Here is a 27,059-nt window from a genome sequence, read left to right as displayed (position 1 = left end):
TAAGGCTTGGTATTCCTATAGGACATCTGCTAAAAAATTTCTTTGAATTACCTTTAAGTACATCTAGCTATTCTCATTTGTTCTACCAACTTTGTCCCTAGCGGTTCTTCTTTATGTTTATTGTTTATGTCTTGAAGCATTTACAGACAGCAGTCATAACCACACTCTGCCATCCTTTTGCTAGGTTAAACAAGTGAAACTTGTATTTGGTCTCTTCAAATAAAAATGCCAATTTCTCATCATTCCATTGGGTTTTTCTCTGTCAGCCCCAGTTAACCTGTCAAGAACATGGATAAACAGGATTGTAATCTCAAAGGCCAGGTACTGGTATGGTATTAATACTTCTCTCATCAGCAGAACACTCAGTCAATTTTTCCTAGCTTCCCAGCTACTTTCCACTATATTCTTGATGGTAATAACCCCAAATTCTCCTGCAAGTGGGCTCATACACTAGTTTTTTTCTCCTTCTTAATTCACTGTCATTAGGTAAGCCTCCAGCTTACAGTGCTGATTCCTGTTACAAGTCCATGACTGTGCACTGTATTGTCATCAGAGCTTGGAACTAGATAATCGTTAAGGTCCCTTCAAACTCAAACCATTTTATGATTCTGTGCTTCAGAGTTCGTCTGATTTCATTCAGAAATATGATTTCATCATATTGAACATCCAGTTCAATATAACTTACTCTCTTCTGATTCAATGATACCTGCCTAATTTGCATCATCAACAAATTTCATCATTACACTTCCTATTTTTTTGTGCCATAGGCATCAGCAAAAGTATCAAACAGCATCAATCCCGAGGTAAATCCTGAAGAAACTACAATCTGTCTTCTGTGTCATCTTTCCTCACCTGCCTTGCAATTCTTCCGTTATTATCTGTTTTCTGAATCCAAACAAAATTTTCAGATAGCACTGCATCAAAGGCTTCGCTGAAGTCTAGATAAATAAGACATATACTGTTTCCTTTGCTTAGAAAATTAGCTGAGAAAACTATTAGGTTAGTAAACATTCGCTTTTTTTTTTTTTTTTTTTAATCCTATCTAGCATTATATCTTCCTCATTCTCAGTTATTTTCCCTTTCAAAATTTATCCTTGAGCCTCGTATGAACTTAGGATCAGACTAATGCAATTGTCTAGAGTACACTTGCCCTTCTGTAATATAGGAAAACCAACAGGATTTCCTATTTCTTTATCAGGAAAAAAGATTTTTTGAAAGCCCATTTTGATTAATATTAATAATGATACAATTACATTTTGGTCTCAGTGAAAATCATTTGAAAAGTATCTATAGTTTGAGCAAATCGATAATAAGTAAATACTGACTGAAGAATGTATTAATAAACAAAGCTATATAAGACGTGAGAAACAGTCTCAGAAAAAGCACTAGGAGAGTGGAGAAAGCACATAACCAAAGAAGGAAAACAGAGCTGTCTTGGCGTAGACCAGCTAATAAATTCACCTCTCATTTCAACTAAACTAGTAGAACAATTATTAAGTGAATAAAACCACAACAGACTTAGAGCACAATGGAACTGAAAGTGGTAAGTAATATTGTTGATTATATAAAAAAAAAAAAAAAAAGCATTGCCAGACAAGGCCCAAGTGTCTTTTTAAATGATTTTATTTGGCAGAATAATTACAACAATTACAAACAGATTACCCCCAAGAAAAGTCAATGTTAATCTCAAATGGTACATAATTACAGCAAACATCAATGACTTTGGAAAATGGCAGCCAGTGGTAAAATGGCAAATGTAACTTAAATGTAATGTAGTAAAACATATGTCTGAAATTCTTAACATGAACATAATTTGTATGTTGCTTCTAAACAAAATAAAAATTGGCTGAGAGGTTATAAACAAAATGTTGTAAACATGATAAAAACAAGTGGAAGAAAAATTAGCTACTAAAGACTCTGACAATGGTTGTTATACACAAGAGGGTATTTTGTGTCTTTTGTTATTTTGTTTGTTTTTACCATCTTCAGAGATCTAAACAAGGGAATAAAAGACATGATTAAATTCTCAAAAGATTTTGGGGAAGTTTCACAGCCAGTAAGGACAGAGGATTAAAAAAAAACACAAGTGGGCCTAAAATGTTGGAAGATTTAGGCTGGAAAAACACAAGCAGGCAGTGGAAGATAAATCCTGAGGTGAAAGAATTGTATGTCTACAGTAGAAGGTAAGACAGTTTTCTAACCTTTTCAGCTTTCCATTCTCCTAGTACATAAATACATACATGAAATCACAAGAATATGGAAACGCTAGGCACAGCATCTGATGGCACAGGGACATAATTACAGTGCTCAGGCTTCAGCTGGACAATTAAGTTTTCAAACAGGCTCTTTTTCAGCAACTGAGTGTTGCAAAACTGGAAAACATCCATCTCCAGCACAATACAGTGCTTCCCCTCCTCGTCTCTCACCATACTATAGACACAGCAAGTTGACAGAGAACAGCTCAGAGCAACAAACTGCATTTGGCAATAAGGTCATGAAACTGTACAATATGCACAGTAACATACTGCCTGTACTCCCAGAGGAAGAAAAATAAATAGATCTAAATGACAACGGACTTGTTAACTGCACCTTAAAAATGCAGAGGGTAGAAGAAACATAAGTTGAATCATTACAGTGCTCAGTGTTTAAAAAAAAATAATTTGCAGGAATATGCTGGTAAGACTCAAATAGCAGAGAGGTGTGTTCGTGTGTGGATGTGAACTGTGACAGGGAAGAGTTACTCAGTGCATGTTATATCAAATTACCTGTCACATTCCACAGTTCTTCCCATTCTTGGTACTTGGTTGTGTCTAGGGTTCGAGAGTACTAGGCAGAACAGATAAAACTATATGGTCTTTGGCCTTTATAGTTTAGAAGTGAAGTTAACAGATGGAAATAGAAAGGGAGCACAGGAACAGAGAGAGCACTAATCATCATGATAGGCAGTGGACTTGGCGCACCAGCTGTCTAGCCATGCTTATTTTGAATAGCCACCAAATTCCTACTCTCTGCACCCCATCAGCAGCACCTGTTTCCTGACCAATTTATACTCAGCCTGCAACTTGAAACCATAGAAACAATGTTCTTGTAGGAAATTTTACTCTATTCTCTTTTAGGAAGCAAATGTGCTTCATTCTTCAAAGAGATTCCCTAGCACTCAGATGCTACAGACAAACAAGTCCATGCACATATGATACAGCAATGCTGAATGTTAGTTATAAAAGTGATGGCAAATAGGCACAACTCTCTGCTAAGGTTATACAGAGAAAGAATTTCTAAATTTCCGTTATAAGCCCAAAGATATATATATTTATAAAGATTATTTCTTTAAATTTATGTAGTTAAGATCCCAGATATTAACCTGGAGTATGATATTCACCTACTCTAAACAAGCATAAAATAAAGTTAAAAATATAGTGTAAAGTATATGTAATGGAAAGTCAACCACTAATATTTCAGCCATAAGAAATAAGGGAAGCAGAATATAGGAAGAAAAAAGTTACAAAGAAAACATTTGTCATAGTTCTGTTATTTAGAAAAGCTTCTTCTGTCTATAACATAACTGATTCCTTTGCTACTTCATCTGACTTGTAACAATTCTTCCACTTACCAGATTGTTTTAATGCTTTCCCCCCCCCCCCCCCCCCAGTTTCTCCACCTCCTTCTGCCATTTGGGTTAATCCTTTCTCTTCCTAGTCAAATTCCTGCCACTACAATTCTGTCTGTTCTGAACTTGGCAAGTACTTTTTACTCTGATAAAATCCACTTTTTCTGCATCCCTCTGTCTTATCCATTTGCTGATTTTACCCCACCTACAACAGCTTTCACATTTATTTATCATCTCACTTAACTCTGGGATGCTTTGCCTGTACCAAGCTGTTGCAAAAAGTCAACAATCACAATTCATCTTTAGAAATAATTTAGAGAACAATCAGTTGCAGGCCTACACCCTTCTCCTTGTTATGGCCTTTTTTGAAGGCTTATAATTGTTCTTTCCTATGTCCTCCTTTATACGTTAACCCCATTTATCTATCAAAGTACCAATTCAGTGGACACTCTTGCATGCTTAAGGGACACAGCTCTCTGACATTTCAAACCAAAGTCTAGAATACCTTCAGAAAATGACTCCATTCTGTCTGGCAGCTGTTGAAGAATAGACTACATACATCTAAAATAGTTAACAGTCTTTCAGCTTCTAATCCTTTTGCAGTCTCACAAAATAAAAATGCTTAGGAACCTGACTGCAGCAGGGACCCAAAGACAAAGCATGAAAGAGACTTAAGACTCTTCTTAAGACTTACAAAGATTTAACAAATTCTCTTGATTCCTGTAGCAACAGTGCAGTTACCAGCTCCTAAACCTCTTCCCCCTCACAGAAAGCTGCAGTATCACCTACACAGTAACTGTTAGTGCTGCGCTATATCCCTTCTGATCCTGAACATTCACTGAATTCTAAAGAAGTGATAGCTCAGGAGTGGAGGCTGTGATGGATGGATGGATGGATGGATGGATGGATGGATGGATGGATGGATGGATGGATGGATGGATGGATGGATGAAGAAACTTAAAAATTGAAGAACAAACACTGCTTATTAATGTCTATACATAATATATACAAACACATACAGAATGCTGCTTCTAAAATTTTTGCAGTCACTTTGAATTCACCACTGTTCCACTACTGCTTCTGCATTCCACATATTAAAACAAACAAACAAACAAACAATGTTTGGATCCCGCTTATCATCCCTTCATCCCTGCTAGATCTAAGTTTGCTCCTTTAGAAGAGCATTACAATGGTTTAGAAGAAGTACAAATTATATGTAACAGGCACCACTAACAGTTTCTTATTTGGTAGATCTAGTGTGAGTAGACCTGTCACTATTACACAGCTCTCCTTTTCTCCCTTCAGGCATAAGGAAGGAGTGCCCAGATACAGACTCTCTGTGTACACTTTGTTTCCTGTTTTTTTCATATTTGTCTGTCTACTCTTTTGAAAGAATTAGTACTAGGAAATTCTGATGCCTCTTCAGCTACTTTTCTTATGAAAAGTTGCAAACAAGTCTTAAGTAGTGGCAATTTGTGACTGAGGAAGAAACTCCTTGGATGGGAACAGCAGCGCACAATTGCCGTGTTTTACACAGGGAGCCAGGTACAGTGCCACACTATTCATAGCTCACTCTGTCAGCGGCAGGATCAGAGCACCTGAATGCGCAGACAGCCTCCGATTCAGGTACAGTCAACAAGAAGCCTGGAGCCTGCGCTGTTGAGCTCTGAACAGAATCTTCCCTGTAAAGCCTTCGCAGAGTATTTCCATGGGAACAGATGCATGCCTTTCCTGTTGCCGAGGAGACACAGTCTCTGCTTTTTCAGACTGGTGAACATTGTCCCCAAAGCATTTCAGCATCTTAAGATCATAAGGAGTTTTGCATAGGCACAAGCACCTCCCTCCCAGTTAAACATGTCCATCATTCTCCCTGCTCCTATTTTTCAGAACCTGCTTTAAGCACTTTGATATAATGCAACAGATTATTTCCAATAACTGGCTTTGATACCAACATTTTAAAGTGATATTGCCAAATTAAACACCTCCATATGCCTGGAAGTCTTTCCTGCTATTGTTCTGGCAATTTTTTGGATTCACTTTCACTGACCTAACATGCAGTAGAAACAATTCCTTTCTCTCCAGGGGTTTCCTTTGGTATGGATCTGTACTTAAAGAAAAGCTGTGTGGCAATTCCAGCGTTCATCTCTCCTCCATATTCCACCACTTCTGCTATTTTTACATGGAAAACATGTTTGTAAAAATCAAAGGGCTCTCTGTACACTTGAGGCCTCAGGAGGGCAGTAGCGCTGGATGGTAGTGCACAGACAAAGAGACTGATTACTAAAACGCTTCAGAGCTTGCAGTCAGTCAAGTGAAGCCATGGTCAGCACAGACGGAGTGCCCCATGCAGTTTCCTACTGCCCCTGTGTGGCAGCCTTTAGCAGTTAACTGATGCAAAATTCTGCAGTGCAGGATTTGAGCGGAGGGAGGATCTGCACTGCAACACGGCAGGAGCAGCACCGCAAGCTTAGCGGAACAGTTCTCAAGCTTCTGTGGAGGAGCAAAAGGGGCTGCAGGCAAGAAGTGTCCACCTGACTGCCACAGATTCTCTTTTGAGACTTTCCTCCCTCATACAAATTTTCCCCCGTCCATTTAGGAAGAAAAACAAACAAAAAGGCAATCGAACAAAATATGGTAGCCTGGCAGTTGAGAATTAGCAGTCTGGGGAGGGAGTGACAACTGATATGGAAATAGTGAGCCCTTGCTCATCTGATGCAGGGAAAGAGGAACAGCTGGAGACTATTGTTCAAAGAAGCAATGGATGGAGTCTCCCATACTGGGGGAGCCTTGAAACTTGGGATTTCTGTCAGCAGAAGGGCGCCTTCTCCACCTGTATATCCGAATTTACAGATCCAGTGTATTGCCCTAACAGTCAAGGGGAACAAGTTCCACGTTCTAAGGACGATTTCAGAGCCACCTGTGCTGGACCGTGCATTAACACCCAGAGAAAAAGGCACATGACAACTGTTGGACACATTTCTGCAATCATCTGCCAATCGTGCTGTCACACGAGGTTTGTTAACTACAGACCTTGATCCAGGATGTTGCAGGGACACCACTGAGGCTTGTCCAGGCCTTGAACCATCAACCCTTGCTGCTCATCCACATGGCAAATAACAACACTGCCTAAGGAGTCATGGAACAAATCAAGAGGGACTAGGGTACTGGGGGCAAGGGTGAGTGACATAGGACCCCAAGTAATCTTCCTGATCTTTCAGGTGCAGGGGAAGGTTTAGGTAGGAGCAGATTTATCCTGCAAGTTAATTACTATGTGCTACATACAGACTAGGAATCCATGCCCTCGGATAAAATGACATTGCTATCTTCCTCATTTAGGTTCTTCAAGATCAGGACAAAATCCCTCTACCAACCTCTCACGGGTAAACTAAATACAGTGAGTGACCACAAGGACGCAATCTAAAACAGTTTTAACTACACCTTTAATCTCTTTATATGTCTCTTCTGAACACATTTCCATATTCCAACAGTCTTTTTGAAGTACAACTACTTGAAGCTGAACCTTTATTACAGTAAAATGTAATGAAGTCTCTAGAATGGCATCCTTCTTGGACTATTTAATTCCTTCACTACCACAATCCCAAAGGCCATTTGCAGCGATACAAACTCATCTTTGTTTCTGACTACATGATCCTTGTATATTACCACACTAAAAACTACAGGTGTTAAAATGAACCTAATGTATACATCAACTGTGTAAAGAGTCCACATTCATGGGATGACTCAGGTTGGAAGGGACCTTAAAGACCACCTAGTTCTAACCCCCGTGCCATGGGCAGGGATGCCACCCACTAGATCAGGTTGGCCAAGGCCCCAGACAACATAGCCTTGAACACCTCCAGGGATGGGGTATCCACAGCTTCTCAGGGCAGTCTGTGCTTCACCCTTACAGTGAAGAATTTCTTCCTAACATCTTATCTAAATCTATCCTCTTTCAGTTTAAAACCATTCCCCCTCCTCCCCAATATTCATCACTGCATTAATTATATCATCTTACATCTCCTTCCATATATTTACACCTGCATCCAAAGACTCTACTCTGTAACCTCAGTGCCTGCACAGCTCCAACACCAGTTCACAGACATAGTCTGTCACAAGTGCTTAAACCAGTCAAGAAATACATCCACCCCTGCACTGCACAGCCCCTGAGGACTTTGTTGAGTAAACAAAGCAGTAGAGTTCTTCAAAGGGAGTTTTGAGCCTCAGAAGGAGAATTACCTGAGCCTGTGATATCTAAGAAATCTTACCACTGCCACTGGCTTTACAAAGAAAGATAAAAAACAGAAGTAATGCAGAATAGAAGGTAAAATAAGTGAAAGCTCCAATAAAATGCAAATCTGCAGAGTGTTGTCATGAGGTGGTACTTACACGTAACACTGGAATGTCACTCCGCCCGAGGTGCAGAACCCAGCATTTACCCTTGCTGAATTTCATGCTGTTGCTGACTGCCCAATGCTCCGGTCTATCTAGATCCCTCTGCAAGGCCTCTTGTTCTTGAGAGAGTCAACAGCACCTTCCAGTTTAGTATCATCACCAAACTTGCTGAAGATGCCTTCAGCTCCTACTTCCATCTAGTTGATCAAGGGAAGCCAGTTGTTGTTATAATCTTTTTGAATTTCAGTAAAGCTTTCAATACTGTCTCTCACAGTATTCTTCTGGACAAAATGACAAGAATACAGTTAGATAAAAGTATAATAAGATGGATGAGCAATTAGCTGGCAGTTTGGGCCCTGAGTGTTCTTCTAAATGGGGTTACATCAGCCTGGTGACCTGTCACTAGTGGGGTTCCCCAGGGCTCCGTTTTAGGACCAGTCCTCCTCAATGTTTTCATAAATGATTTGGATGAAGGACTTGAAGGTTTTTTAAGCAAATTCATGGACGATACCAAATTGGATGGAGCTGTTGACTCCATTGAGGGTGGCGAGGCCTTGCAGAGAGATCTGGACAAATTAGAGAGCCGTGCAATCGCCAACAACATAAAGTTTAACATCAGCAAGTGTCAGATTCTGCACCTGGAAAGGGGCAACCCTGGTCATACAGACTGGGGGATGAGATGCTGGAGAGCAGCCAGAAGAAAGGGATCTGGGGATTTTGATCGACAGCAAGCTGAGCACGAGCCAGCAGTGTGCCTTGGTGGCTGGAAGGGCCAACCGTATCCTGGGCTGCGTCAAGGACAGCATTGCTAGCTGGTCAAAGGAAGCAATTTTTCTGCTCTGCTCTGTGGTGGTGCGGCCTCACCTCAAGTACTGTGTGCAGTTCTGAGTACCACAGTATAACAATGATATAAAACTGTTAGAGAGTGTCCGAAGAAGGGCAACAAAGGTGGTAAAGGGTCTAGAGGGGAAGACATATGAGGAGCGGCTGAAATTGCTTGGATTGTTCAGCGTGGAGAAGAGATGAGGGGAGACCCCATCACAGTCTACAACTTCCTCCCAAGGGGCAGAAGAGAGGCAGGTGCTGAGTTCTGCTCTCTGGGGACCAGCAACAGGACCCAAGAGATCGGCTTGAAGCTGTGACAGGAAGGTTCAGACCGGCTATCAGGAAAATGTTCTTCACTGAGAAGGTGGTCAGGCACTGGAACAGGCTCCCTAGGGAAGTGGTCATGGCACCGAGCCTGCCTGAGTTCAAGAAGTGTTTGGACAATGCTCTCAGACACATAGTCTGATTTTTTGGGTGGTCCTTTTTGAGGTCCTTTTAGAAGTTGGACTTGATGATCATTGTCAGTCTCTTCCAACTCAGATATTCTATGATTCAATATATAAGTATACAAACATAGATTGTAGTACTTCTGCATATGCTCTTTCACTGACCTGAAGTAACATGCCTTTCACGCACACATAAATCCTAAAAATATGAGCAATCATCACGAAAATGTTATAATTCTCTACTCACTGTAAAGGAAACTTATGAGGACTAGTTCAGATATAGACATAGACAGTTAATCAAATAAACCATGTCTTCTTTATGTACTAGTAATGCAGGGTGACAGAATTTAAACCGAGAAATCACAGAATAAAATAAAAATAGTTGTTTTGAGTAACAACTATTCAACAAGTACTGAAATGTACAGTACTGAAATGTACAATTACCAGTGTTTGTAAGCTGCTACTCTTCAATTAGTTGCTGTGATAAAAAAAATGCTGAGCAGACTCCATGAACAATGATTAGGTCAAAAGCAGCACTAGCTGAACACTGCCTCACTTATTTTAGCTGGGCTACACATCCCTTGTTCTCCTCATGTTTCAAGATTTTTTTCACAAGTTAGAGGTAACAGAGAAGTACTGTGATGGGAGAATACTGCTCAGGTTGAGAACCAGTCTTAACCTCATTTAAGAGGTCCCACAAGTTGCTACAGCAAAACAGTGAGGGGAGAAAAACTACTACAAGAAACAGGAATAAGCAGCCAGGACAGATTGGGAGCTTATTAAATGGAATTTAGCAATAAAGCTGAATTATGTGAGACTATAACTTAAACGTTTTCAAAGAAGAAAGCAGAGCAGTTGAAAACAATTTTACAAAGAAGGAAGCAGGAAAGGTGAAGAAAATACACAATAAGATTCACTTGTAACTAGCTGTGTTTGTAGGCATTTGAAATAAACTTATTTGTGTTAATGTAGCATAATCAGGAAAAGAACAACAACAAGATTGCTACATGTTGCTAGCTCAGTGCCAGCCCTTCAGTAAGAGTGAGTTTTCTCAGTATTACATGGAGCAGTCACTGTGACCTCACAGCCCACAAAACCAACCATGCCCTGGGCTGCACCAGCAGCAGCACAACCAGCAAGCTCTCGTGAGACCCTCCCTGGGCACTGCCTTCCTTCTGGGGCCCCAGCACCGGGACGTGGAGCTGCTGGGGTGAGTCCAGAGGAGGTCACGAGGATGCTCGGAGACTGGAGCAGCTCTGCTGTGAGGAGAGGCCGAGGGGGTTGGGGTTGCTCAGCCTGGAGAGAAGGCTGTGGGGAGACCCAACCCAAACCATTCTGTGATCCTATGATCCAGACCTAATAGATGATATCATCTGGGACATCTCTGTTCTGCTTCCCTCCAAAGCACCTTCATACTTGTAAGAAACACAAAGAAAACCCTAATCTTACCAACTGCTTTCAGGCACCCCAGCTATCCACATCAGACAGAACACCCACAGCACAACTTGCTAAGAAAAACACAATCAGGCTTTTGAAGTTTTGCCTTATTTTGGTGAAAATTGATTTCCCAAAAAAAGTTCTAACTTCACTCCTCTTCCCATCTAAAGTACACTCCATAAACAGAACCAAAGTATTTTTATATTCAGTTTTAAATCAGTCCAGATGACTTGCAGAGGTATGGGAAAACTATGTAAGTTCCGAGAGCTAATACACTAAAGAAACCACACACTCAAAGATGGGGGGAGTTACAGCTATATTGCTTAAACGCTTTATTTTCTTCAAAGCTGCTTAACAAGGACTGACATTTGGAATAAAAGAAGTATTTATCACTTACTGTCCTTGTATTTTTAATGAAGACTGTGGAAAAATACACATTTCTGGCATCAGATCTCAGACCAAATGTCCACTTAGCCAATAATTAGTATCAGATGCTCAAGAAAGACTATAATAAATAAAATAATAATAAATTTATTTTCATAGAATCATAGAATGGCCTGGGTTGAAAAGAACCTTAGAGATCGTTCGGTTTCAACCCCCCTGCTCTGGGCAGGGCTGTCAACCACTAGATCAGGCTGCCCAGACCCGCATCCAGCCTGGCCTTGACCACCTCCAGTGACGGGGCATCCACAACCTCTCTGGGCAACCTGTTTCAGCGCCTCACCACCTTGCAAGTGAAAAACTTTCTCCTGATTTCTAACCTAAATCTCCCGTCTTAATTTAAAACCATTCCCCCTTGTCCTACCACTACCAACACATGTAAACAGGCGTTCCCTCTCCTGTTTATACGCTCCCTTCAAGTACTGGAAGGCCACAGTGAGGTCTCCCTGGAGCCTTCTCTTCTCCAAGCTAAACAAGCCCAGTTCCCTCAACCTTTCTTCATAGGAGAGGTGCTCCAGCCCTCTGATCATCTTAGTAGCCCTCCTCTGGACCTGTTCCGAGAGCTCCACATCCTTCTTGTGCTGAGGGCCCCAGGCTTGCACGCAGTGCTCCAGGTGGGGTCTCACAAGAGCAGAGTGGAGGGGGACAATCCCCTCCCTCTCCCTGCTGGCCTCCCCTTTTTTCATGCAGCCCAGGACACAGTTGGACTTCCAGGCTGCAAGTGCACACTGCCAGCTCATGTCCAGCTTGTCGTCCATCAGGACCCCCAAGTCCTACTCTGCAGAGCTGCTCTCAAGTTCTTCTTTGCCCAGTCTATAAAAATACCTGGGAGTGCCCCAGCCCAATTGCAACACCTTGCACTTGGCCTTGTTGAACCTCATCAGGTTCTCATGGGCCCACTTCTCCAGCCTGTCCCGGCCCCCCTGGATGGCATCACTTCCCTCTGTTGTACCAACTGCACCACTCAGCCTGGTGTCATCTGCAAACTTGCTGAGGGTGCGCTTGATTCTGTCATCTGTATCATTGATAAAGATGTTGAAGAGCACAGGTCCCAAGACTGACCCCTGAGGGACACTGCTTGTGACTGGCCTTTTCTGCAACTACATCAGAGATTCAAATAAATATTCATCAGATATTCAAATAACCATACTCCACTGCATTAAAACCTTTGCCTTTTGAATATATGGATAGAGCATCATAGCCACAATACTACTACTATTGCAAGAAACAAGACATACCTATTCCTCTTGTATGACCTTCCTTTTTCTAACTGTTATAGTTTATTAACTTCCTGAGCTTGGACTACCATGTTTAACAGCCAGCAATGGACTTGTCTAACACCTTTGTTTAAATTCATCTATAGTATAGAGTTAAAACATCTTTTAGTAATAAATGCCATGATCTAATTTGGCATGACATGAAAAATATCCCTTTGTGTTTGTTTTAAGCCTCTTGCCTGATAATTTCATGACATGTCCATATATTCTATAAATAGCAACTTGCTTTCCCCCCCCATGGCTTTATAGATCTCTAGCATACTTGTCTTTGTCTTTTTTTCTAAAGAATTCTCACATACCTCCTCTGATGGAATCTCCCAACTTCTCACTATCCTCATCACCTTTTCTAGAATTCTACGGTTTCTACTACTTAATAAATCTTAAGGGACAAAGAACTGCATTCACCATATAGGTAGGCCATGGAGTTTCATAGCTTTATAATAAAAAAATCAGTTTTTTTGATTCTTTTCCTATAATATCTAACATTGGATTTTCCATTTTAATGGCTAACATTAAATTGATATTTGCGGAGATCTATAAAGATGCTAAGATCTCTTTCCTGAGACAAAGCAGATAGTTTGGACAACAACATGGCTACATTAGCAGACTTATTTTCTCTACACGCTTTACATATTCAGCATTCAGTTCACAGAATCACAGAATTGTAGGGGTTGGAAGGGACCTCGAGAGATCATCGAGTCCAACGCCCTGCCAAAGCAGTTTCCCTAAAGCAGGTTGCCCAGGTGGGCGTCCAGACAGACCTTGAATATCTTCAGAGAAGGAGACCCCACGACCTCCCTGGGCAGCCTGTCCCAGTGCTCCATCACCCTCACTGTGAAGTTCTTTCACATGTTGGTGCGGAACTTCCTGTGCTCCATTTTGTGGCCATTGCCCCTTGTCCTGTCCCCACAAACCACTGAAAAGAGGTTGGCCAAATCCCTCTGTCTCCCACACTTAAGACACATGTAAACATCGATAAGATCAATGTTCATTCTGACATATTATCATCAAGGTTTTTTCAAACTTGTCCAAAGTTCTTAAGAAACAGGTTTAGGTTCTACTACACTGAATAATGCCACATCATCAGCTAATTTTATTGCTATGTTATTTACCTCTTTAGAAATCATTTATATAATACACTGGCCACCAACAGGGGACCAAAATGGTAGTCCTTCTGTCACGAAAACCAAACATTTATCTGTACGCTTCTGTTTCCTGCTAAGGGATGCAGCCAACGAGCAACCACCCCTCAAGCAGTGCCAGAGCCCAGAGATTCCAGCCCAGTGTGCCTGAAGACTCCGCGGTCTCTGCTCCAGGCCGGTGGACACAGCTGCTGTTTTCCCATTTGCAGGCTCAGTCACTAATGAGTCCGAATTTGCATGCACACACCCATAAATCTGGAAAACGCTGACACAGCAGTTACACTGAAAAGGCGTCTGAAGACTGTTGTGCCTTCAGCAGTACCCACATGCCAGTTCTCACACAAAACATAAGTACCAGGCAGCCAAGTCCTCCTCTCCAGCTTACCAGGATTGACGTTAACTACCGAAAGCATACATTCTGCCACTCTTTAGATTCAAAAGCCCATAAACATTCACGGATCCCTCGAGTATCACACACCCCTTCTGCCCACCTGGTACCCCAGCCTGGATACCTGGATACCATCCTCATACCCACTCCATGGGTCTCCAGCTTGCCAGCCAGTCCTGCTTTTACTTTGCTAGCAAAAAGATGCAGGTAGCCATACACCCATCTCACAGACACCCGTGGAAAGTGTTCTGATTTTGGCTGGGATAGTTAATTTTCTTCATAGAGGCTCATTTGATGCTGCATTTTGGACTTCTGGTGACACTAGTAGTGATGACACACTGACATTTTGGTTGCTGCTGAGCAGTGCTCTCACAGAGCCAAGGACTTTTCTGCTTCTCATGCTGCCTTGCTGTTGAGCTGGCTAGGGGTGTACCGAGACCTGGGGGGGACACAGCTGGAAGAGCTAACCCAAAGCTGCCCGTATGCATCACGCAAGCTGCCCATATGCATCATGCAATAAGATCTGGAACAAAGAAGGATGAATGGGGGACGCTTGGAGTGATGGCGTTTGTCTTCCCAAGAAACCGTAACACATGAGGAGCCCTGCTTTCCTGGATGTGGCTGAACACCTGCCTGCTGATGGGAGGCGGGGAAGGAAGTCCTTGGTTTGCTTTGCTTGCAAGCAGCTTTTGCTTTACCAGTTAAACTGCCTTTATCTCAACCCACAAGATTTTGCACTTCTACCTTTCTGATTCTTTTCCTATCCCACTCTGGGGCAGTGAGTGAGCAGCTGTGTGGTGTTCAGCTGCCTGCCTGGGTTAAACCGCAACAGCAGGCAAAAAAAGCCTCCAGTCATGGAATTTTGCTTAATTTAATTTAGTGGCAACTAACAAACCTTTAATTACTGATTGCAGTACTGAGGAATAAAGGTAACACACAGGGAAAACACCTTAGTCTCACTCTGGATGTTTCCCCTTCCCACTTTTCAGTTTCCAATCCCCCTGCCAGATGTCACATTCAGTCCCTTTGGTGAGGCAGCAGGAAGTGCAGGAGATGGGGGTCAATGCATAGGGGTTCCTTTTGTTTTTTCAGCTCTTTTGCTTCTTATTCATCATTGGTTCTTCAATGGGCCATAGTGCCTTACAGGTACACCTTCTCCTTTTGTGTCCTCACTCCTAATCAAGCAACTCCTCTTGTACACCTTCCGTTTCCTCAGGTGTCTCTCCCATTCTGCTCTGGTGTTTCCTCACCCTTCTTGGATATCTTTTCTGCTCTTGCACTTCTCTTGCTCTGCTCCAGCAACACTGCTTGTCCCTGCTTGGGCATCTTTCTTCCAGCATCTCTCCTGCCTCTGCTTGGGTGTCTCCCCTTGTGCCTGGCAACTACTGCCCTTTCTTAAACATTTTCAGAGAGGTGTCCTGTGCTCCTCTGATTGGTTCTAGTTTTGGTGTGTGGTGGATCCATTTTGCACGTTGCTCAGCTGGCTGGAAACAGCTATGACCAGCACAGGGGAATCTGTGACTTTCTCCTATACAGTCACTCCTGCAGCATGTCCCTACAAAGCCTGCCGCTTTTGCCCAATATAGCACCCCACACTCGCGGACCCCGAGTACAGTACAAGCCCTCTGTTCATCTCATAGGCCTGCCCAGACACTGGACCACCTATCTACTGACAAGTCCTCAGTTTGCTTGAGATCTGCCAGCAGATTACACATACAACCCCTGCCACACACACCAGGTCTAGGAAAGACACACGCTCCTCTTCTGTAGCTGGCACCTGGTACATGGGCTGTGACCTGCAGCTGCTGAGACACTCATTTCACTCACCTCAGTCCCCACAGTAGCTGGTGCTTGGGACACATGCCAGACCCAATGGTGGAACTTGAGATCCTTCCCTGCTCTGGCTAGCCCTGAGACTCCCCCTCACTCCAGCTGCTAGAAACAAAGCCCAGGGGTGCCTACACTCCCAGTTTGACTCACTTGTTGGCCCCAAATTCACTCATGCTGGTCCCCACAGTAGCTGCCATTCCAGACACAAAGTCTTTGAGATCTGTGAAGATGCTCCCAAGAGATGGGCCCTCTAGCTACTCACACTGAGACAACCACTTTCTCCCATGGCAGACACCACAGTCCAGGGATGGCTGCACCCCCGGGTCTGACTCCAGTTGCTGGTATACACTCACGTCAGTCTTGCCAGTTTGTGGCACCTATTCTTTAGAGAACTCACACGTAGGGTAGAGAGATTACACAGAAAGTTAAGAACAGATTTAATAGAAAGATAGGATAGACTGTGACAATCAGGCACAGGTCTCAGCCAGAAAAACGTACTGACCAGCTACTGTGTGCATGCAAGTGACCTTTTTCATACCCTCTTCTGTCTACCCTCTCACTTTGCTTCTCCCCACTCCCCTACCCACAAACATTTCCTAGTAAGTTTTGCATAATTCCACAAGCCTCCTCAAATATTCCAAACCCTGATGTTCCTCTTATTTCCACCTTATTATCAATTACCAAGTCCAGGGAAATCCTCTCCAAAGTTATGCCGTAGTTTCTTAATGGCTCATCATTGAGTGACTGCAGACATTTGGTCCTTGTCTCCATTATCCCTTGGACTAGCAGTTTGTGTCTTTGTGGTTTTGTTTAGCACATTGCCTATTCGTTGTTATCCGCTTTGCACTGAAAATATCCTTGACAGGATAATCTTAATGAAGGAGAGGTGCGCTCTCACCTTTTGTGTACACTTATATTGCCTACTTTTCCTAACTATTTATGTGGAATTTTCCTTATTGACTATATACGTCCCTTATTAGCCTTTACGTTCTTCAGAAACCTCACTGAGAGCATTTTCAAAAGACTTAAGGACAATGCACTGAGAGGCCTGCTCTTATTCACATGATTCTTTGAAGAATTCTAACCCTAATAGAACAAGGGCACAACAGACAATAGAGTAAGAACATAACAGACCTGTGGGGCACTGTTTGCCTCTGCAGAAGACATTCTGACTCCTTCTCTGCAATGGCATACTTATGACACAAACAGGACACTAATTCTTTGAACAAAAGACAGGATGCAACTAATCACAACTTTGTGTACAATTTATGATGTTAACTACACCAGCACAGAAAGATGGCTGCAGTACTTGATAGAAGCATTCACTGAGAATTAAATGTGAAGGATTTATAGACAGCCTGACAGAAGGTATTACAGACAGCAATTCTCTCTTCCTCTTATCGTATTGCAGGCAATGTTGGTCACATCTCAAGAAAGTATACGGCATAATTAATAAAGATACAAATATAAGAAAACCAGCTATGAAATAATTATCTTATGAAGAGCAACTGAAAAAAGTTTTTTTTTTTTCAGGAAAAAAAAAAGGGCTGTACACTTTTTGAGGAGAAAAGTGTACAGATTTAAGACCACTACTGAGACAAAACTAGGAGTACATTACCTTGTTACAGAAGATCTAGGTGACCACCAAAAAAACAGGGGCCAATAAAATCAAAATCAACATAAGCTTTTTCATGCAGCATATAGTTAGCCTATGGCACTTGCCAAGAGATATTAAAGATGTATAAATGCATCAGTTACATATGGAGCATCCAGTTTTCTTGACCCTAAGACCACACAGCAAAAGCTTTACATGCCATACAGCCAGAAGACACACACCACCACATACTTTAGAGGATGACTGAGAGAGGAAGCAGCCAGTAGTCCACAGAAAAGCTGTAACAGCAGATGTCTCACATGTTCCACCACACTCAGTTGGGACCCAACTGGTCTACATGTAATACTGGAGACCTCGTGTTGGCATTCCTGGCAGTCCCTTGCTTTGGGCAGCCCCAAAAAGCAAAGCCCACAGAACAAAAGCCAAATTCTACTGAGAACTAACACAAACCGTCTGTGAGGGGCAGCTTATTGCTTAGCATTAATCATGAGATATTTGAAAGACTGTTCTAGGGAGGTGCCAGGGTATTGGACTATTTTTTTTAATAAGCACTATGAAATATCAATAACGTCCCCAATCTGCTGTCACAAAGCAAAGAGCAAGTGTCAACTGGGAAATGTAGTTAAAAGCAAAGGTACCTCCACAGGGAAGGATTAGTCAGACAATATTCATCAGTGTCATTCAGCATATGGGAAAGTAATACAAAATCGCCCCTAGTAAACTGGAGTGTAGGACAGATCTATTGTATCAAGACCTAAAAACCATCTTATTAAGACAGATTCATTCAAATAATGTGTGTACTGAAATGCAAGGAACAATCTAAGAACAAAGGATAAAGAACATCCCCCTACAGCAAGAGATTTTATCTTGAAAAGCAGAAACTCTGAACTGGAAGTAGAGACCACAGTGGGAAAACAACTCAAACCCAATTACCTATCCTACTGTGGCAAAGAGAGTCAGAGAAACTCTTGGATTTACGGAGAGAAGAAACTAAGGAGAGAGGGATGATTTTCTCCACGTGCCTTTGCCACTAGAGAAGTCCAGGTGGGAACCCTGGGTAAAGTAGTGTCAAGAACAATTCACAGAAAAGTTGAAACAATCCAGAGGTCTGAAACATGTTGACCATTAAAGTCTTAAATAATGCAACATGTTTAATGAACTAAACACAATGTTCTGAGTTGATACCATTATGCTGTTTAAGTACATTCAGTGTAAGTACAAACAAACTCACGAAATTTCAGGTACTGAGGGACTTTTAATTTATATAGGGAAGGTAAAAAAAAAAAAAAAGAACAAGAACCGGCGGCCAAAAGCTGTCACCATACAAACTATGCTACTGTCCTGGTTTCAGTTAGAACAGAGTTAATTTTCCTCCTAGAAGCTAGTAGGGTGCTGTGTTCTGGCTTAGGATGAGAAGAGTGCTGATAACATCCCGATGTTTTAATTGTTACAGAGCAGTGCTTACACCAAGCCAAGGACTTTTCAGCTCCTCACTCTGTCCTGCCAGCAGGCAGGCTGGGGGTGCAGCAAGAGCTGGGAGGGGACAGACCCAGGACAGGTGACCCAAACTAGCCAAAGGGGTATTCCATACCATCTGGGGTCATGCTAAACAATATATAGGGGTGGCTAGCTGGGGGGAGGGGGCCGGACTGCTCAGGGTTAGGCTGGGCATCGGTCAGCGAGTGGTGAGCAATTGCATTGTGCGTCACTTGTTTGTACACATTATTAGTAGTAGTACTATTATTATTATTGTAAATATTATTTTCCTGACTTAATGAACTGTCTTTATCTCAACTCACAGGCTTCACTTACCCATTTCTCTCCCCTATCCCAGAGAGGGAGGGGGGAGAGTGAGCGAACAGCTGTGTGGCGTTTAGCTGCCGGCCAGGTTAAACCACGACACCTACAAAGCATTGCCACATAACACATAGGAGCACAGCGAAAAAAAAATAAAATAAAACTGACATTCCTCTCAGACAATTACAATGGCATTCTCTTCTACATAAGCACAGCTGGCACTGCTGGAACCTGCACCCCTTGCTTGTAGGACAGACAGAATATAACAGACATCACTAACAGAATACTTACAGAATCAAAGAAAAGTGGTTAGTGTAGTGTGTTTACATGGCAAGGTTTTGGTAGTGGGGGGCTGCAGTGGTGGCCTCTGTGAGGAGAAAGCAGAAGCTGCCCCATGTTAGGTAAGGAACAGTTCCAGACAGCTCCACAGGGACCCGCTGCTGCCCAGAGCTGGGCCAATGAGCAATGTTGTTTGCCCCTGGGAAAGCAGAGAAAGGGAAAAAAACTGCTGCACAACAACAGCTGGGTGAGAGAGCCCTGCAGACACCAAGGTCAGTGAAGGGGGACAGGAGGTGCTCCAGGCTCACAGCAGCAGTTCCCCTTGTGGAGAGGCCCCTGGTGGAGCAGGCTGTCCCCCTGCAGCCCATGGGTCCCACATGGAGCAGATCTCCACGCTGCAGCCCCCCCGTGGGTGGAGGAGCCCCCGGTGGAGCAGGTGGCTGTGGCCTGGAGGAGGCTGCGGCCCATGGAGAGCCCCCGCAGGAGCAGGCCCCGGGCCGGAGCTGCAGCCATGGAGAGGAGCCCACATGGAGCAGGGGGCTGGGGGGAGCTGCCCCCACCCTTGGGTGCCCGTGCTGGAGCAGTTTGGGGCTGGGGGATGGACCCCGTGGGACGGAGCCTTGTGGGAGCAGTGCTTGAGGAGCTGCTGCCTGTGGGCAGCCCCCACAGGCTCAGTTTGGGAAGGACGGCATCCCGTGGGAGGGACCCCACAGGGAGCAGGGGCAGGTGAAGGAGTGGCAGAGACAAAGCATCAGGGACTGACCACAGCCCCACTCTTCACAAGAGCAACCCAGGCTGTCAATTCACGAAAATCAAGCAAACCCCAGCTGATGACCTCTGAGTAACACTTCCTGAACAAGACCTACTAGCCACTATCGATGTTACAAACATGTTATGGATAACACAGCAATAATTCTGTAAGCCAGAAGAAAAAGTATGAAAGTTGCAGTTATTTGCCTGTTTCTATGCACTTACGACGTTTCTGTATAAATTAAAAACCTGAATAATTCCTGTGCTATAGTGCCAGAACTCTCAATACTTTATATTTTTAAGTCAGAACCATTCAATTCCTCCAATCCCACCCTTCCAGAAAAGCTAAGTTGCTTGAATGCTCTTCAATTTAAGGGGAGATCAGCAAATTCCAGGCGTTAACTCAAGTACTCTGTTTGGAAACCACTGTGGCAATATCACACTGGAAGAGAAGTGAGCTCCAAGTGATTAAGAGTACTGAAGTTTAAAGTTAACACCTTATCTTTAATTGAGATTAAGATCGATTAATAGAGTTTTAATACATAAACTCTTCTGATTTCAGACAAGGTTGTGGAGCAAGCTGTCTGCAGAAAGTCAGACTGAATTAGCAGGTATACTCTGCATTAACTTTAATATCAATGGCTTCTAACAAGTTAGTCATCATAGAGGACACAGCATTACAGGAAGGGAAACAAATGGAATGGTCAATCAGAGCTGAAAAGGAAATAAACTCTCCTAGGCATTAGTTAGAAAAAGCATTTTGCCATATTTGCTGTCTTGCATTCAATAGGTACCCTGAACCAACACCATCCACAAGTACAAACACAAGTAAGAAAATCAAAAACGAGCTTCCTCTGATTAACAGATTATTATTCTCATTGCCTTTACTTACAATTTATTTTGTCAAGGCCCTGCAGTCATACCCCTTTTTGTCTGGTCCCCCCTCCACCAAGTATCCTCATCCTTCTGTAATTTGGAGCCTGAATGACAGGAACTATCAAACTGCCTTTCTAAAAGGCATACCGTTAACCAGCAACAGCTGTAAACTGGATTCAAGTGCCCACTACCTTTAAGAAAAGGCCAAAGTGAATGGTCTTATAGTCATCCTTGCATTCAGAATCCAAGAGAACATTCAGTTGAACAGAAAAGGACAGAATAGTAACAGAAAACATAATCACAGAAAAGTAAATGCACTGAAAATAAAGCTAGACGAGTCTAGACCAGGAAAATGGAACAATTCCTTCCAGTGAAGATAACATTGAAAAAGCAGACATAATAATTTGTATGATTTTCTAAGACTATTTAGCCCAAACTACTGATTCCAATTGACTGGAAAAACATTCAGTATTTGCCTTGTTTTCCTGTTCTTTTTTTTTTTTTCACGTATCTAGTACTATTCAGAGACAGGATGCTTTGGTGTGACTTAGTGCAACACAGTTCTTAGGTTCATGTAAGTCATGATCAGTAAACTACTAATAGTAACTCTCTGTACCAGACTTTCCTTAGCTCAGCCAACAGATAAAAAGCCATGTCCAAAGTTCATAACTATGCTGCGGCAGACTAAGCAATATGATTGTCAACAGGTCAAACAAGATAGCAATAAAAAACATAATTTATCTTAAAATCAAAAAGTTATACGTTAGTCTACTTGTTTCCAGTGAAAAATAGGTTTTGTTTTTCTAGTAGGCACTCTACCAGTGAAATGACCTGTCCAGGCTATAAAAGGCAAAAAGGCACTGATCCAGCTGTAGGAAAGAGAAAGTCCCTTACAGATGTATTGTGCATTGGCTGAGGAAAAGATAGGTGGATGAAGCTGGTTATTTACTAGTGGAAGCAACAAGAGGATTGGAACTAATGGTAGAAAGTAGACTGGAGAGTCAGATCTGAGTACCTTAGCACAGAGATGACCAGTGCATATCCAGCAACAGCAGGCACTAGAGAAGCCTAACAGCTGGTAAGAGCTAACCAAGTTAATTTAAATCTCTGTAAAAACCAGGGCAACCCTATAAATCAATCACCATCTGACATGAACTAATCACATTTACTTGTAGCTACTTGGGTAATAAGCCACCTGAGAGAATATCTGCTACTTCATCTTCTTCATCTTTCCTCTATTAGGCCTGCTCTTAGCAACTGCATTCTCTAATATTACTTGATCTGAACCAGTCTACTCTGCCTAATCAGCTGCCTCCCTGACAGCAGTAGTAGAAACTATCAGAAAAGAAGTTGACTAATAAAAGGACCAGATGAGATCAATAGCAGCTAGAAGGCAATTCAGAACTTATTTCACAAAATAACATTTTCCAGATGTCCAAATATTTTCCAATATCAATATAAGTCACATTCTTCCCACCTAGATCAGGTCACTTTTCAAAGGGCTAAAACCTACCTGTACCCAACTAGGTAGATGATGAACACCTGGAGTCACCTCTGTATAGACCAAGAGTGAACAGCAAACTTATCCAACAGGATGGGGCACGAAACCAGATATTATGTCATGATGAATTAGCAGAAGATATTCTAAACGACCTGAAGCAGGAACAGCTCTAAGACAGCAGGCCGAAGATGCATTTGGATCCAGCTCTGAAAAAAGAAAATACATACGGAGTGAGAGAGAAGCAATATATAATAAAAATAGAACTTCCTAGAACAGACCAACCCATGAGACACTTCAAAGACAGCACAACTCAAAGAAAGAGAAAGAGAGAGAGAAAGATCAAGAAAGGAAAGATGCAACAGACAGCGATTAAGGACTTCCCGGCAGACAACTGCAGGCAGGTGCACATCCATGTTGCCAGTAAGGTACTTTTGCCCAGGCACTAGGCCACATTTACAACCTATTCAACTTTCAGACTGAAGCCAGCTTATATTTGGGAAGGTGGAAGAAAATATGGAAGTACAACACGTGCCTATAATCTGTCAACATGTTGAGGCTTACTTTAGTAAGAACCACAGAATGGTTAAGACTGGAAGAGATCCCTGGAATTTGTCTAGTCCAAACGAGAAGCAAGGGTACTTTCTCCCATGGATGTTCTCAATTACATTTCTGCTGTACGACATCCCTAGCAACCTTGGGAAAGAAGGCCAGCTCAGGAACTTTAACCGAGTCAGCTTGCTTTCACTCTTAAAAAATTGTATCTTTAATGGCTGTCAGACTACCACAGCATCTCAGCAGGCACTATCAGCTGCCTTGGTAGGCTGGCGAGAGTGTTGTAGAGTGGGATAACTAATGATCCCACAGATCCAGGGTACAGTCAGGCAGCTTCAGTGGCTACATATTCATGCCAGGTCCCTGAGCAGGTGAGCCGAGGTAAGAAGGAAAAGGCAGCTGCTCCTTGGGAAGAGCTGAGCCAGCTGTAGCTGTCCATACAGAACAGTGGTCTTTTTGACATCTCTTCACTGCAGGTGATGAAGGACAGAAGCATTACAGCAGAACAGATGTGAACACCAGCACTCACAGCATTCATGGGTGTAAGCCCACACCTAGTGATACAGTTAGGAGCAGCTGTTCAAAGAACAGATAGGCAAGAAAGGGAAATACAAGCATCACAATGCCAGGCTAGGCAGTGCTGGTCAGCATAAGAGCAAACAACTCCATCAGGGACTGTAACAAGGCTCTCAGTTCAGCAAGGCCAAAACAGGGGCAGAAAGATTATGGTGAATTCTACTTAGAATAGAGACAAAGATAAGGAAGGATAGAGTCTCAGAAAGCAGTGGCTGAGTTAGAACACAGCAATGGAAGCAGTGCAAGGAAGAAGGGCTGGGCCAGGAGAGCAAAGTGAGACAGTACATGAGGTACAGAAAGGAAAATCACTGCAGCACTGCAGGAAAGGAGGAAACCAAAGGCTGACAATGCCACGAATCTCACCCTCACCCTGCCTGAGGAGCAGGGCCAGGCTGGGAGGTTCTTCCCCACAGCCAGAAAGCAGGAGATTCTGCCAGGGAAGAAGGGCTGGTTTCTCACGGTGGTGTCCCCATGGTGAACAATAGGTTGTTGATTGTTCCCGAGGCAGCACCAAGGAACTGGTTATTTTCTGAAGCAGCAGGTCTCCTCTGGATGTGCAGTGCTATTAAGCTGGTGTCTCCAAGAAGCGCAGTGCTGACAATACCAGGTCACAGCCTGGATGAGGGCGAGTGCTTGGAAATGACCTAATCTCCTAGCAAAGTAAGCAGCACAGAGCAGCAGCTTCCAAAAAAACGAAAGTCTCTCCAGCAGGAATTGGCAAAGAGGATATCTCTCCTCAGGTGGGTGTCTGTGCTTCTCAAAGGGGAGGTAAGGAGAATCAAAGAAGCTCTTGCTCCCCACCATCCTGAGGAAAGCCAGCAAAGTAGATGTTGCATCGCAGTTTGGCTGTTGATCTCTTCTGGAAGGAAGTTCAGGGAGCATGGGCCTTCCTGGAGTGTCAATCTGCATAAGGTAGGAGATTATGAAAATCACCGGTCACCCCAGGATATGTGCCAGAAGTCTCCACTTCCAACGAGTGTTTTCCTTTCAAGAGCAGAGGTTAGTTTCACTCAAAAAATGATTTAAAAGTGTTAGTGGGAGACCAGTTCCAGGGGTAGATGCACACAGGGTCCTCCTCCACAGGCCACGCTGAGAGGTGAATTGGAAGAGAGTTCAGGACCCAGGGGACAGGAGGGAGGGAGAAAGCGGCAACCTCCAGCAGCAGGTGGTGCCGAAGTGGGAGTCAAGGAGATGCGGGCCATAGAGAGCAGCGGTCAGATTTGGGTCAGCTTGTTTCCAGTAAGTACCTGGGGCTACGTGTTACCCTCTGAAAGAAAACGGGGGCCAGCTCAAAGGTAGCATGACAAATAACTCCTTTTTTATCTGAGCGTGTCTCCTGCACGCAGAAGGCTGGATGCTCGCGGAGCGCTGCAGACACCCATCAGCTGGCTGCGGGGCAGTGCTGGGGGGCTGCGTGTCTCCGGGGCCAGGGTCTGGGGAAGGGGACCCCCTGCTCCACAGGACCCCCGCTCGTCTCTCCGATGGGAGGACCGGACCGAAAAAGCTGCCGAGGGGGCTCGCAGCCCGTTTGGGGGCGGCAGACGAGCGCGGGGCTCCCCCTCTCCACCTGCCTTCCCCGACGCGATCCGACCCGCTCCCTCCGACACGGCGAAGCCGCCGCAGCCCGTTCCGGGGGTGTGGGGGGCGCGCCAAGAAAACCGCTGGGGGCCAGGCCGGCGGCGACGCCGAGCCCGAGGGCGCCGAGCAGGGGCAGCGCGGCGGAGCCGAGCGGGGGCGGCGGAGCGGCGCGGAGGGGGCACGGCCGGGCGGCGCGGTCCGCTCCCTCGGGGGCGGAGAGGGCTCCGCCGGTCCCCCCCCCGCCGGGAGCGTCCCGCGGGCAGCGCCAGAACCCGGGGTCCGCGCCCGGTTCCGGGGTGCCGCCGGCGGGGGGCAGCGGCCGGGCGGAGGCGTCCCGCAGCCGGAGCGCCCGGGGCGGGGTGGAGCCGGGCGGGTGGCCGGGGCGAGGGGCGGCGGGGCCGGGGGCGAGGCGCTCACCGTCCCGTCCACGCTCCTCCTCCTCCTCCCCGCCGCGCCGCTCTCCCGCTCGCACCGGGGCCGCCGCTCCAGCACCGGGCTCGGGGCGCCTGCGCGGCGCTGCGGAGAGCGGCGCAGGGACCGCCTGCAACGTGCGCGGCAAGCGCCCCCCCGGCAGGGACACAGCGCGGCACCGGGGCCGCCTGCACCGGGCTGGGACCGGGCCGGGGCCGGGGGGGGGGGAGCGGCCGCTCCCCGTGCCCAGCCGCGCTCCGGCCCTGCGCGTGTCAGCGCCGCTTCGGCTGCGGGGAGCCGGCGGCTCCGCGGTCCCCGCGACCGCTTCGAGCCCTCCGGGGGGGGGGGGCGCGGAGCTCCTCCCGCAGCCGGGCGGGGACAGCGGCCGCGCTGCTCCCGGCCCCGGGGCGCCGCCGGCCCCGCAGCCGCCGGACAGCGCTCGGCCGCTGGCGGGGCTCGGGGCAGCCTCGGGAAGCGGCCGCGCAGCTGCGGGCCCGCGGCACGGCCCCCGCCGCCCCCCGCTCCCCAGCCCGCCCGTCGCCCCCCGCCCCAGCCCCGCCGCCACTGCCCCCCGCCCGCAGCCCCCGTCCCGCTGCCCCCCTCTCGCCGCCGCAGCGCCCCTCGCTCACCGCCACCCGCTCGCCGCCACCCGCTCTCCGCCGCAGCCCCCTCGCCGCCGCCGCCGCGGCTCTCGCGCGCACCACAGCGCCTCCGCCCGCCGCCACCCGGCCCCGCCGCCGGCCGCGCTCCCTCCGCTCCCGGCCGGCGGGCGGCTCGGGCTCCTCCGCAGAACCGGCCCCGGGCCGCCCGCCCTGCTCCGGCCACCCGCCGGCCGTGCCGCCCGCTCCGCCCACCCGCACCCACCCGGCGGCGGGGCCGGGGCCAGGGCCGGCAGCGCCGGGAGGGGAGCGAGGGTCGCGGGGCAGGGCCGGGGGTCGCCGGCTCGGGAGAGGTCCCCGGGGGTGCGCTCAGCGCTTCTGCCCCGTGCCGAGCGGGGGTGGCCGCGGGCACCGCCAGGGCACCGCCAGGGCACCGAGCCACCGGCGCGCGGCGAGAGATTCGGGGCTGGTATTGCCCAAAGCAGCCGTGCTTTAAAAGTGAACGCGGGAAGAGAAAGGCTTCGAAGCATGTGTAACGTGTCAAATCCAAAACTCCTCTCTGCCAAGAATTATCACCCTAAATTTGCTTTTTTTAATTTTTTTTTTTTTTGTACTAGCTCTTAAGTGAGGGCACTGGGTTTGGTGGGCTGTGGTTCTGATACAGTAGGCCAATAATAATGAGAAAATACGAGGAACGTTAGTGAATATCCAGTGGAAAATGTTTATGAAGCACACTTCCA

General features: G+C 45.7%; 1 protein-coding gene across 3 annotated transcripts in view; it reads right to left on the bottom strand.

Moving 5' to 3' along the window:
* SMARCD3 (SWI/SNF related BAF chromatin remodeling complex subunit D3) overlaps positions 1 to 26,483 on the bottom strand; it is a 93,846-nt gene extending 67,363 nt beyond the window's left edge. Inside the window, exons 1-3 of one of the 3 annotated variants that reach the window (XM_013108490.5) lie at positions 26,350 to 26,483; positions 24,095 to 24,634; positions 22,616 to 22,809 (exon numbers count right to left, since the gene is read on the bottom strand). The gene's annotated coding sequence lies outside the window, so the exon portion shown is untranslated. Of the gene's footprint in view, positions 1 to 22,615; positions 22,810 to 24,094; positions 24,635 to 25,726; positions 25,874 to 26,349 lie in introns of those variants that run through there. The other 2 variants (XM_013108489.5, XM_072033957.1) reach the window with 2 other exon arrangements.
* Positions 26,484 to 27,059: the final 576 nt, after the last annotated feature.

The sequence above is a fragment of the Anas platyrhynchos genome, chromosome 2 (genome assembly GCF_047663525.1).
Source record: "Anas platyrhynchos isolate ZD024472 breed Pekin duck chromosome 2, IASCAAS_PekinDuck_T2T, whole genome shotgun sequence".
NCBI lineage: Eukaryota > Metazoa > Chordata > Aves > Anseriformes > Anatidae > Anas > Anas platyrhynchos.
The sequence above is the reverse complement of the archived record's forward strand: the minus strand, read 5'-3'. Positions and strand labels throughout refer to the sequence as shown.